Source organism: Chiloscyllium plagiosum, unplaced genomic scaffold (genome assembly GCF_037043375.1).
Source record: "Chiloscyllium plagiosum isolate Xiang-an unplaced genomic scaffold, Cpla_swu_hap1 HiC_scaffold_5, whole genome shotgun sequence".
NCBI classification, from domain to species: domain Eukaryota; kingdom Metazoa; phylum Chordata; class Chondrichthyes; order Orectolobiformes; family Hemiscylliidae; genus Chiloscyllium; species Chiloscyllium plagiosum.
Window position 1 is genome coordinate 9,433,737 of NW_028270143.1, and position 12,380 is coordinate 9,446,116.

At 38.5% G+C, this 12,380-nt stretch overlaps 1 long non-coding RNA gene across 1 annotated transcript in view; it reads right to left on the reverse strand.

Moving 5' to 3' along the window:
* Positions 1-7,274: 7,274 nt before the first annotated feature.
* LOC122550260 (uncharacterized) overlaps positions 7,275-12,380 on the reverse strand; it is a 50,498-nt gene continuing 45,392 nt past the window's right edge. Inside the window, exons 3-4 of the long non-coding RNA XR_006311773.2 lie at positions 9,582-9,632; positions 7,275-7,994 (exon numbers count right to left, since the gene is read on the reverse strand). This is a non-coding gene — a long non-coding RNA (uncharacterized LOC122550260). The remainder of the gene's footprint in view (positions 7,995-9,581; positions 9,633-12,380) is intronic.

Below are 12,380 nucleotides of genomic sequence, written 5' to 3' on the forward strand. Positions count from 1 at the left end.
TATGTTTGTAAACTGAAGGTACGATCACCAGGAGTGCTGTCAGATGTTGATATCTGTGGTGCTTATTGGTTTGCTTCAATTGGCATGATGCAATGCATACTAACCATTTTGGGAATTATCCTTTGCTAATTGAGGGAGTTGGGTGTCCTCATATACTACAGAATAAACCGGTCAGTATTATTTGCTCTCTTGTTATGTCTGCCAAACAAAATAAATAATTGTACATTCACTTAATGAAATCAAACCTCATGCTGTCATTGGAATTTTAACATAACTTAAAACACAATGTTAAATATTCAATCATGCACATTAAAAAAAATAGCTTGTTCCTTACTGTCCCCACAAGTAGTAGCAGAATTGTTAAGTGATTATTTCATCAACATTTCTGAATTAACAGTTTATCCAATTAACACAAGAATCTTTTATCCACCAGTAACATAGCTAGTTTAATAAGTTAGCACTGACAAGAGTTACGCAAAATATAAGAAATGTGTTTTAGAAAAGGCATTATATCTGAAAGGGAGTTAAACATTATGAATTATTCCCATGATGTGGACAACGTTTACAGAAAAAATTCTCCAGCATTGATTGGGTCACACCCATGTAACTCCCTCTTATTTTCATTCTATTATTTTTGTGCATCTAACTGAAATTTACCAGATCTTTCCCTTCTTGTTTGTGAAACATTTGATTGTTGCTATTTTTATGAGCTTCATTTGATTGCAGACTGTGTCTGACTTGAAATCAGATTATTTTACTTGATGCTACACTTCATTTCCTCTAGTGATTGGATTAAGTAAATCTGGATCGGACTAATTCAAACCACCTAAAAATGGAGGCTGCTTGTTAATTTATAATTACAAATTATACACCAGATAGTGCAATTTTGATTTGAAATATGCATTAATAATCATTTATATTTTCTATACTTAAAAATGACTCTTCACTAATATTTGATTAAATACTTAATCTTATGGCTGCAATTAAGAAAAATAAAATAAGATTTCTTATGAGGCAAGCGTTGTAACTTAAGTCTTTCTGCAGAAAGCAAATAAAAATGAGTTAAATAATCTTTTATAATGTGGAAATATTTAATACCTTAATAGGTTTGGATAAGATACAATTTTCTAACATATTTCTTAAAATATTCATTGCAAAGACCATTATTTTGGTATTTATTTCCAAAGGTGATATTTCCTATCCAGTATTTCCCAAGTTCAGCCTTCAGTCCTGATTGTATGATTGAATTTTTTCTACGATTTCAAATTCGAGTAAAATCACATTTATTTTGATGGCTTCTAATACAGTGGAACTCTTATTTTTAATCATTTTTGATCAGGCAAATAATTTTATTGTAAAATTATTGGATTTAATTTAACCTTAAAGTAATATCAGTTAATATCTTTTTCATTAAGAACTGGAAAGGTTTGTCCCTTTTAAATATATATTTGTTAAAAACCATATTAACTTTGCATAAATAGAGAAGAAGGAAAAAAACTGAGCAATTGTTTTGATGAGTCTAAGCTATGAAATGGTGCAATTACTATTCTCCATTTAGGTTAGAGTCAGCAACACTACATTGCCACCAACAATGCAAACCACTCCAAACCGCCTCCATCCACACATCAATAAACACTAGGCCCAACTATAATATAACCTGTTCCCACTTTTATCATCACATTTGTATGAGCATATACACAAATGAGATTTGAACAAGGACATGGGGCATGAGGACCTTTTGACTGGAAGCTGATCCAGATCACCTCATACTTGTCAAAGCCTAGTTGTTCCTGGTTGACAAGAAAATTCACATCTGCATTTGTTTTGAACTTCCAGTTAAGAGTGTTTGTTAATAGCTTGCTCAAGCACTGGCGTTTGCCTCAAAGTCAGAGAGACAAAAGTGCAAGACACATTCTCCCATTGTTCTACGGAAGTGCCTAAGCAATTCTTTCCTTTGATGCCACTTTGCCAGTGTTCTCATGTTACAATATATCTCAGGATACAGTTGCACTCTGTTCAATGTGCAGCCAAGTGTGGTCACTTCAAAGGTTTAGCAAAGTATTTTATGGACCTGGAAAACGGACCTTATTGATTAAACTTGAAGGAATGGCTCCTGTCAGTTTTACCTGTGGGGGATACATGATTAAATATCCTGCTGTACAAATGACAGCAGCATATCACATCAAAAATTATGTGTGTTTTGAGATGACATCAGAACAACCACAGACAAGAGAACAATAACATTCTATTACTACTCCGACTTCCTAGAAATTGGCCACAGAAAAAATTGACATAAAAAGAGTCAATGTGTTAAAAATGTTATTAGAAACGTAATGCTTTCACTCTTTTATTCATATTAAATACTACGGTGATGCAGTATAGCAAGACTGGCATTTTGGAAAAAAGGTCAAACTCATTTCATTTCTTTTAAGCTTTCCTCTTACTGCTAGATAAAATAAATGTTTCAGTGCAGAACACATGGCAGTGTGGTGAATGCACTCCATATTACCATTACAAGATCGATTCTCACAATACAGGAGCCTTTCTCAACTATACATTGGTTAGCTGACATCTGTCGTGGTTGTCATGGTAGCATCCTCCCCAGAACCGCAAGAGGTCAGCCTGGAGAGTGTTCTGACAGAGCAGGTCTTGCTTGCTTTACCCTAGTCACTTCAAGGTTAACAGCCAATGGACCATAGAAATAGGCAATTATAGTAGTTGAAGGAAAATGATTTTTTTTAAATAGTACATTTTGTGTCCATGATATTGTTGTTGCTATGGTGACATTTCTCAGATACACAGAACGCTTTCAAATTTTAATCATGGAAAACCTCCATAGTTTCGTTCTTCTGACCTTTCTCATGTAGCAGAGAATTTGAACCGTGTTGTTCTTTCACTTTGATGAAACCGAATGAATAGATGGAGCATATTGCAGTTTTCCTCTGAGATCTGTTTTCAAATAGAACAGGTCCATTTCTGTATGGACGTTTGCACACTTAAAATTACTGATTACACTTCACTCCATCATGATTAGAATTAAATTATATCTGAAGTACTGCGTACATGTAAATTCAAAAAATACCATTTATTTTATTACTGATGCCAGTGCACCATTCTATGCAGGAAATTTGCAAGGGACTAATAAGCTACATATGTTCCTATTTTCTGTCTGTTCTATTAGTATTCACAAGCAGCCTCCCTTAATCACATTGGCTTTCAGCACATTTCTCTAGTCCTATGGACGATTACACCCCAGTGATTGTAATCACCTTTTTCTTTTACTGAAGGTTCTAGAAAGAACCAGAATGTCACCCTTTACTAGCCATCATTCCTTGTTGCTTATTTCCCTTATTTTGACACGTTAAATGGAACCTTACATGAATTATGTTGAGCCTCCCTTACTTCTGATGGTTTTGAAAGTAGGTGTATAGATCAAAGGACAAATTTTGATCCCTTATTTTAATTTCTCTTCCTTCGTGTGCTTCAGCTAGTTGACAACTTTTTCTGAATGTTGAGCAATTAATTAAGCAAAAGTCCTATCCCCACGACTCCTGTCAGTATAGTTTCGGAATGGAATCGATAGATGGCGTAATTCTAGCAAAATCAAATACCCAGCCAAGGTCAATTTTTTTAACTCGACAATATGGAAAATGCACATCAGTGCCAAGCTTCATCTAAGATGGCATCAAAGAATTTGGTGTCACCAAAACAGACATCCACTCCACACTGCAGGTAACCTGCAGAAGTCAGAGGGTACGGTCATAAACTTTTAGCTTTCTTGGAGGTCCAGCTGTTCACATTCTGCAAAAGATACAGTGAGTATAACTACAAAAAAAAAGCAATATAGCTTAAATGACTGCCAGAATTTGAGAACAAAATGGTTTTCTTTAAGATCCTGTGGTCTTAAATTCTCTCTTCCAACCTACACTGTAAAGCAAAATCCATTTGACAAACAGATTGTGTGAGAAATTTATATTTAGTACTAGCGTTGGTAATGTGAAGTTTAGTTCATATTGAACTACATAAAAGTTGTCCAACATGACTGTATTGTCCAGAGTTCTGAGATTATAAGAGTCTGTCATTTTTTTTGTGCTGTTTCATATCAAGTGCCTGTAGTCTTTGATTACATTTTCCGTACTTATGTTCTCTCTGTACTTTCCTGAACCCAGTCAGTTCTAGTTAGTTTAATTTATGTCAGGTTGAGAGATATAGCCTTCAGACCACCCTCAATCTCCATTAAATATTGTCTATCCACAGCAAATGGTTGTAACCACCTGGTTGCACTTTAGTGAGGACGTAGAACTGAAATTCTGACAGCAGGGCAGATTTTCTGACATGGAAAGGTTGGGAAAGTTTGCCCCGTACTCATTAGATGAATGAGAGGTGACCTTATTGAATTATATAAGAATCTTAGGGGATTTGACAGGGAAGATGTGGAAAGTTGTTTCCCTTTGTGGGAGAGTCTAGGATTCAGAAGGTGTCATCTCAGATTAAGCGGTCACCACTTAACTCAGAGATAAGGAGGAATTTCTTCCTTATGATCCTGTCAGGTATGTAACAAAAGTTTAGAGCATTGGAACTGGATCTCTTTCTTCCTCTTAGGCAGTCCCTTGTGATCTATGATGGCTTGCTTCCACTCTGGTTTGATGGGTTCTGAAATGACTATCCATTCAGTGTACGATATTGCAGGCAGTTGGTGTTTGAAGGATTGTGCAAATGAGCTGTTGGAGATCTGGGTACTGTCTCCATTACCTCAGCTTCAATTCTGAACACTCTCGATAAAGCCTCAATGTTTTCGGTGCCTTGAGCCTTCTCTGTTTAGACAATCACAGGCCGGGGGCTCCCAAGAAATGACAGGCATGTTTAAAATCTTCAGTGATACTTTGAGGATCCCTAAAGAATTTTTGCTGTCCCCCTGAGAGGTTCCTTCACCATGTTCCATGTAGAGCAGTTGATGTGGGAGTCTGATATTAGGTGTATGAACAATATAATCGTCCCAGGAGAAAGTGAGGACTGCAAATGCTGGAGGTCAGAGTTGAGAGTGTTGCTGGGAAAGCTCAGCAGGTCAGGCAGCATCCAAGGAACAGGAGAATTGATGTTTCAGAATAAGCCATTCCCCGCCCCCCCCCCCCCCCGGCATTCCTGATGAAGAAATTATGCCCGAAATGTCAATTCTCCTGCTCCTCAAATGCTGCCTGACCCGCTGTGCTTTCCCAGCAACACACTCTCGAATATAATCTTCTCAGCAGGACACAGGGCTGGTTTTTACTGATTTACATCTCAATGCTGGGCATGTTGGCCTGGGATAAGCTATTGTTGTGGAACCACATGTTGAGCCACGGATTTGGAGGATTCCGTGAAAATAATACTGGCAGCATTTACCACTGCTATGTGAGTGCCATTAGACCAACATGTAGAAGCAAGATTCGGCCATATGGCCTATCAAGTCTGCTCCAGTGTTCAATGCGATCATGCCTGATCTGATAATCCTAAATTCCATTTGCCTGGCTATTCCCCATATCCTCGATTCCCTTACTGATTAAAAGTCTATTTCAGTCTTGAATAACCTTAACAATCCAGCCTCCACAGCCCTCTTGTGGTAAGGAATTCCACAGATTTGCTCACCTCTGGAAGAAAAAAATTCCTCATTATTTCAGAGTTAAGTGGCGATCCCTTAATCTGAGATTACACCTTCTGATCCTGGACTCTCCCACGTGGGGAAACAAACTTTCCCCATCTTCCGTGTCAAGTCCCCTAAGATTCTTGTATAATTCAATAAGGTTGCCTTTGATTCTTCAAAATTCCAATGAGTACAGGGCCAACTTACTCAACGTCTCCACATAAGAAAATCTCCAGTCTATAGGATGAAGTCCTGGCCTGCTTCCAATACCTGTTATAGCTTATCCAAGTTTCCAAATCATAAAGCTGTACGGGGATCACTGCTGACTAGTAAACTAAATCTGTGGCCTCAGTTTGAGAACTTGGTCCTCCAAAACAGTTTTTCTTAGTGAGCCAAAAGGCTGAGCTAGCATATTGATAGTAATGATGAATTTTGTTGTCTTTGTCTGCCTTCATTGGCAGGACAGGCAGGAGGCTGGAAGAACACAAGCCAAACAGCATCAGGAGGTGCAGAAGTTGGTGTTTCAGGTATAACCCTTCTTCAGGACTGAGGGTGAATGTGGGGAGAGCTACAGATAAAGGGGGAGGCAAAGGCAGGGTGGTGAAGTGGGGATAGGTGAAGACAGGTATATGGTGCTACCTGGTTGGTCAATGGGAATAATGAATCTGGTTGGTGGCAGGGAGCCTTGAGAGGAGACTTATTGAGAAGAGGCTTGCAAGATACAGAAATATTTCATAATCTTGCCATTGACCTTACTTGACAGGGGCAAGTGTTTTGCTATGTGTACTGGTTAGAAGAGGACTTTACTGAGTTCTGTGTTTAGTGAAAGATCCATTTTGTCATATGCTTCAGAAAAGGAATCAACAACGTCCTGGAACCCAGTTTCTCAGTGAGTGCTCAAAGAAACTGGAACCGGGTTAGGCATCAAGTTAACACATTCTTCCCATATCCTTAATATATGAGCTTGAATCCAGCCCAGGAAGATAAGATGGAAGTCTTCATAGTTTTCAGTAGAAAGAATGCTTTATGAAATTTGTTTTGTCTTTCTCAACAATAACTGAAGTGGTCCTTGGAACACAGAACAAAAAGAAACTACTGTGCATCAAATCTGACTTGGGAACAATGGATCTCCTCATTAGTTGTTCAAGCACTGAATTCTTAAATGTCATCATATGTCCCTCCTTCTGATGAGAGAGCTTGTTTCTAATAAGAATAATAATTGACACTGGTTTTCTTTATTTCCTCAACCTTCCGTATACCCTCCACATCTCCCTAACCCATTAACACTAGGCATTGGTATACATCAAAGGACATAATACTAAATGATATTAAAAAATTAAGGATAAAGTGCAAGGTAGTAGGACAAATTGGACAGATTTTTCAAAGGATTAGTACAGATACAATAGGCTCAATAGCCTCCTATATTACGTGATGCTTTTTAACTTATGCTCAATATTAAAAATATTCATCTAATGGGTTGTTTTGAAAAACAATTACAAGTGATGTTGAGAAGACAGGAAAAAAATAAGTTTCAAATAAATAGATTTTCACTTACTTGTAGCAGACATCTATATTTTTGGATACTAATCAGTCAGTTTTCAGTAGACTGGGAATATTTCTTTCATATGCTGAATGAATATTGAGATGTTTATTGAAAAAACAAATGTAATGTTTCTTACATCCTCCATGAATTGCAATCCCCGATAACAATACACTTTACTATTGCTGAACAAAATACGCAAGAGTAAAAATTATTTTTCTTTCCATTATTAAAGTCAAGGTGACTAGTAAAGGATCAAAGCAACTTACACATAATACATTAAAAAGTGAAACACAACTTTAAAATCTGGGATTTTTGCCTTAATTGTTATTAATGATAAAAATTATTTAAAACATTAATTATTAAAAATTTAATTTATACAATTTTAAAACGTACTTGTTTGGCACAACTGACAATGTGCATTGTTTACCCTCGCTCTACTCCAGCTTTGGATCCAACTGGATATTTCAAAAATGAAACCAAATGTTAAAATTATTTATTTTTTCAATTGCATTCTTCCGCATATTAATGACATGGAGACATTAATCACAAAAAGCTTTAGTGATTTTTTTCAGCATATGAAATGTATGCAGGCTGTCCATGCCATCCCCTGTCTGACTCCAAACCTGCCAAAAGGTGGCAACCCTAGTCTCGACAAATAAATACTCAGAAGGGTTAAAATGGCAGCCGAATGCAAGGATTCAATGGGTGTGTGACAGACCAAAATTAATTGAGGTCTGAGGTGTCAGTTAGCTGCCACCGTCGTGTCTGTGCGGTGCTTTAGCATCTGTGCTTGCTGTGTATTCTGGGTATTCTCACAATGGCATTTTCCATCTGTAATTACAGAAACAAACAAAGAAGCAGACTTGAGTTGGACTGTCCGATAAGCACATTACCAAAAAACATCCTCATTCCCAATTACCCTTCACCTTTATCACATTCAGGCTGATGCTTAATAGGGTGATTGCTATTTACTTTGAACTAACAGCTAATCTGTTAATGATTGATTTTAAATTTTTTAAGCCATTTGTCTCTGGCAAGGGGGGGGTATGGTAGTCAGCAGCTCTGCTGATGAATTGGCATGGTAAAGAGGGAAGATTTGATTTCACTCTTCAAGCCTGCTGGAGAAAATCACAAAGTCATCATTGTTAGTACTAGAAGACAAAACACAGATAAATATTTTAGATTTAAAATAAACAGAACAATTCAGTTGTGTGGGAGCAGAGAGAGGTAGTCAGGCACGGGCTATTGATAGCTTGACTTGTTCCATTAATATTTCAGGAGCTGGAGCTGCGGTCCCATTTGGCCCTGCAAGACACCCCGGCTCCATCTGCTGTCAGCCATGGCAGGCAGAGCAGTAAGCCAGCTGGGGGCAGCAACCATGAGGCCCCACAATGGTCCATTGACCTTTCTGTGAGACAGATATCATGTGACAAAGATTAGCGATCCCAGCAGATGCATTGGAAACGGGAGAAAGTGTTAAATATAACCAGGTAGACATTGATGAATTGACACTGCAAAAATCGAATGCTTCAGTAATCAGCCGATAGATCTGATATTACCAACATTTTTCAGTTTTGTCCAAACCCATTGAGAGTGGCACTTCAGCACCATCAGTTCCCATTGGCTGGCCTTTTCATCTTTTCACAGATTTCCTGATTGAAATCTTTATTTCCTCATTGGTTTTGTTCTTCTTTATACAGGAAGGTGGACAAAACAGAAATTAGCTCGGAATAAATATTGTCACAACATGTACGTAAACACGAGTAGATATTCACATTCAACACAAATTTTTTTTATATAAAGAGAGAGAGAGATTCAGAAAGAACATGACTCAGCTACACTCATTAGCAGTCAATGGATTAATTGTGCTGTAGCATTCGGATCCCGGGGCGGACATATTGTCGCCTACCTAGAAACAAAGCTGCAGTTGCTGCGCATAATTGGATCATTCAGTTGGTAATACAGGGGCTTACAGATCAGCTGGGGACGCTCCATTTGAATATCAGTTCTGCCATACTGAGGCAGCACTGACAACTTCATTACCTTCACATATAAAAATGACTGCAGGGTAATGCAAATGGCTCTCAGTCATACACGCAGTTTGCATGCAGGCAGAGGGCATCTTGAGACATCACCAGGAGCGAGACAGCTTTTGTCCAATTTAATAAGCAATCTTCTAAAAGTATTCCTCCTACTCTCAATTTATTATGAAGTCCGGTGCCCCAGCTTTTCAGAATTTTCGAGGGGGGTGACATCCCCAGGTGCCACTTGCTGTCAGTCAGTGAGAAGTGGAGTTATTGTTTCTGTACTCAGAATTTATAATAGATGTTAAACAAATTTCCTACTGCCTGACAAGCGAATACAATTACTATTACAGAAATGTCAAGTGAATATCAGTATAAAGATAATATTTATCACCTTTGCACTCACGGATCGATGATAGGGGAAGAAACACTGTCTTTGTGACTGCTGTTGATTAAATGAGACACAAGTATCAATATTTTACTTATTTCAGAGCAGAGAATTCATACAATTGCATTTCACTCAATCATTTAATGCATCCCTGAAAAGAATGTATCAGACTTCCAGTACATTCTGATTTATATACAGATTGAAACTGAATATGTATTCTGCATGTATGATGCTCTTTTCATGTTTCAAATGGATGTTGCTGTCAGCCTTCTTCCACTCAAAGAGCCCTGTAGAGCCCCCAGCTGGTAATAGTCCTAGTACATCACTTTTATATGATATATAGGTTCTCATCTAGCATACCTATTTTATCTTTTAAAGAGACCATGTCATTTTTAGTGAAATGCAATATGCTACAGTTTTTGTTTCATATCTAAAAATTAACAAAACATCAAGTAAATAGTAAGATGACAAAAGGAAATAGAGACCTGAACTGAAAGTTCTACCATTAAATTCAGAGTGGATCATAAATAAAGAACCAATTAATGAATGACAGCATAGACGTGATGAGGTGGTGCAGGTGTTGGGCTGGGGTGGACTGCGTGACAGTATGATCTTGTGCTATAAATCCTGTGTCCAATGATCAAGCCCCACTAGCTCCCTGATGAAAGAGCAGTGCTCAGAAAGCTAGAACTCCCAAATAAACCTGTTGGACTATATCTTGGTGTTGTGTGATTTTTAGCATTGATGTATTATTGCCATTTTTTTACCCCATGCACTGAGGGTCTATTTCCCCAGAAAAGGAAAATTATCCAAAATTAGTCTCAAGTTACTAGGCCATCTATACACAGATTATCAGTTATATCTCTGTTATCCTATCAATGTTGGTAGGGAAATTACCTATCAAATCTTTATCGTTCACTGTGTGTGGCAGAATTGGCACTAATTAATCCAATTATACACTTGCCCTTAACATTCCCTGATCAGGTTTCCATGATATTGACTTAAGTAGTTACACTAATACACAATCATGTCAAGGAGGCAAGCCATCATCCAGAGCTTTTCATCATGGAGGGCATCTCTGTATGCTAAACTGTTACTACTGAATGGCTCCATGCACAAATGATTGAATGAGCATGAGAAAAGTGAAGATACCCAATTATTTCACAGAAAAACAGTTAAAGTTTTTTTTTCAAAAACCATGAAATAAATCTCATAACCTACATTCCAACAGTTTGCACTCACTCTTCAAGAACTGATTGTGTCCAAAGGGAGGAGGAAGGCTGGTTCAAAGCAAAATGCCAGTCTAATGAAGAAGGTGCCCAATAAAGTCATGGACCTCAATATTTCTGGGGACAGAGAAGGTGTAAATTGCATTCATGTCAAGAAAGGAGTCAACTGTGAACTGAACACTGGCTATCCGAGGATTGTTTCTCAACCCCTTCTGGATGAGGATTCTATTTGGCACAATTTAGGTATGGAGGAAACAGGAAAAGTAAAGAAATAGGTTGACTGTGGTGCTTCAACCTGTTTCCATGCCCCTATGTTTTCCCTCCCCTATACCAAGAAGGTATGCCAGGGCAATTCGGGACTTCATTGAGAAATTCCACAGCTGAGCTGTGGATCTGACACTGTTTGAGACCTGGGAGGAAATCTCAAACCATCGCTAAAATAAGATAGTACATCCTTCACCTTCTCCAGGCTGGAGTGCCTCCAGCAGGTATCAACTCTTCGCCATAATATCCGGATCAGCTAAGGTGGGGGCCGGGTGCTGCTGATATATAATTCCCCTGAATTATAAGTATAGTTTCCCACCTTAGGTGAAGTCATTCAGGCTGATGAAGCAGGCCGATAGAAATTCCAAAACTATAGCAATGCCACCATCATATGTTCAGTTCACACATCAGAATTGAAGCGTTGAAAGGATTTCTCTAATGTATGGTCTTCTGTTCACTCAATACGAGCAACTGATAAGCCATAGAGTGGCACGGTGGCTCAGTGGTTAGCACTCCTGCCTCACAGCGCCAGGGACCTGAGTTTGATTCCAGCCTCGGGTGACTGTGTGGAGTTTCCACTTTCTCCCTGTGTCTATGCAGATTTTCTCTGGATGCACCGGTTTCCTCCCACAATCCAAAGATGTGCAGGTTAGGCGAATTGGCCATGCAAAATTGCCCATAGTGTTCAGGGATATGTAATTGCATTAGTCAGGAGTGAATATAGGGTAAGGGAATGGGTCTGGGTGGGTTACTCTTCAGAGGGTTGGTGTGGACTTGCTGGCCTGAATGGCCTGTTTCCACACTGTAATGATTCTATATAGTTTTACCTCGATCATTAATTAATTATTGGAGTCTATAATTCAGATTAAATTGCTGGGTACAGAGTTAATAAGGGCCACTTAGTGTGGAACTCTAAAAGAGAAGGGCTTATGCCCGAAACGTTGACTCTCCTGCTCCTTGGGTGCTGCCTGACGTGCTGTACGTTTCCAGACCCACACTTTTCAACTCGTTCTTGGATGTTTGACCAACATACGGTCATGACTGCTTGAAAGAAGTATGAGAGGAAAGATAAAGAGAAAAGCAGCAGATGCCTTTTCAAGAAGCTTTTGAAGTGGTCTGTCCATCCATCCATCCAGTTCTACCCAAGGACAGATCATAGCTCAGGTCTCATATTGAGAATCTTGAGTCAATTACTCAAAAAGAATAGCCAGAATGACTTCTGTTTGCCTTTCCCAAGCTATACCAAGTGTACCATATCACCAATGCAGAGTACTTGCTTAATATGGAGCACATACCACTAGAAATTTAGAGA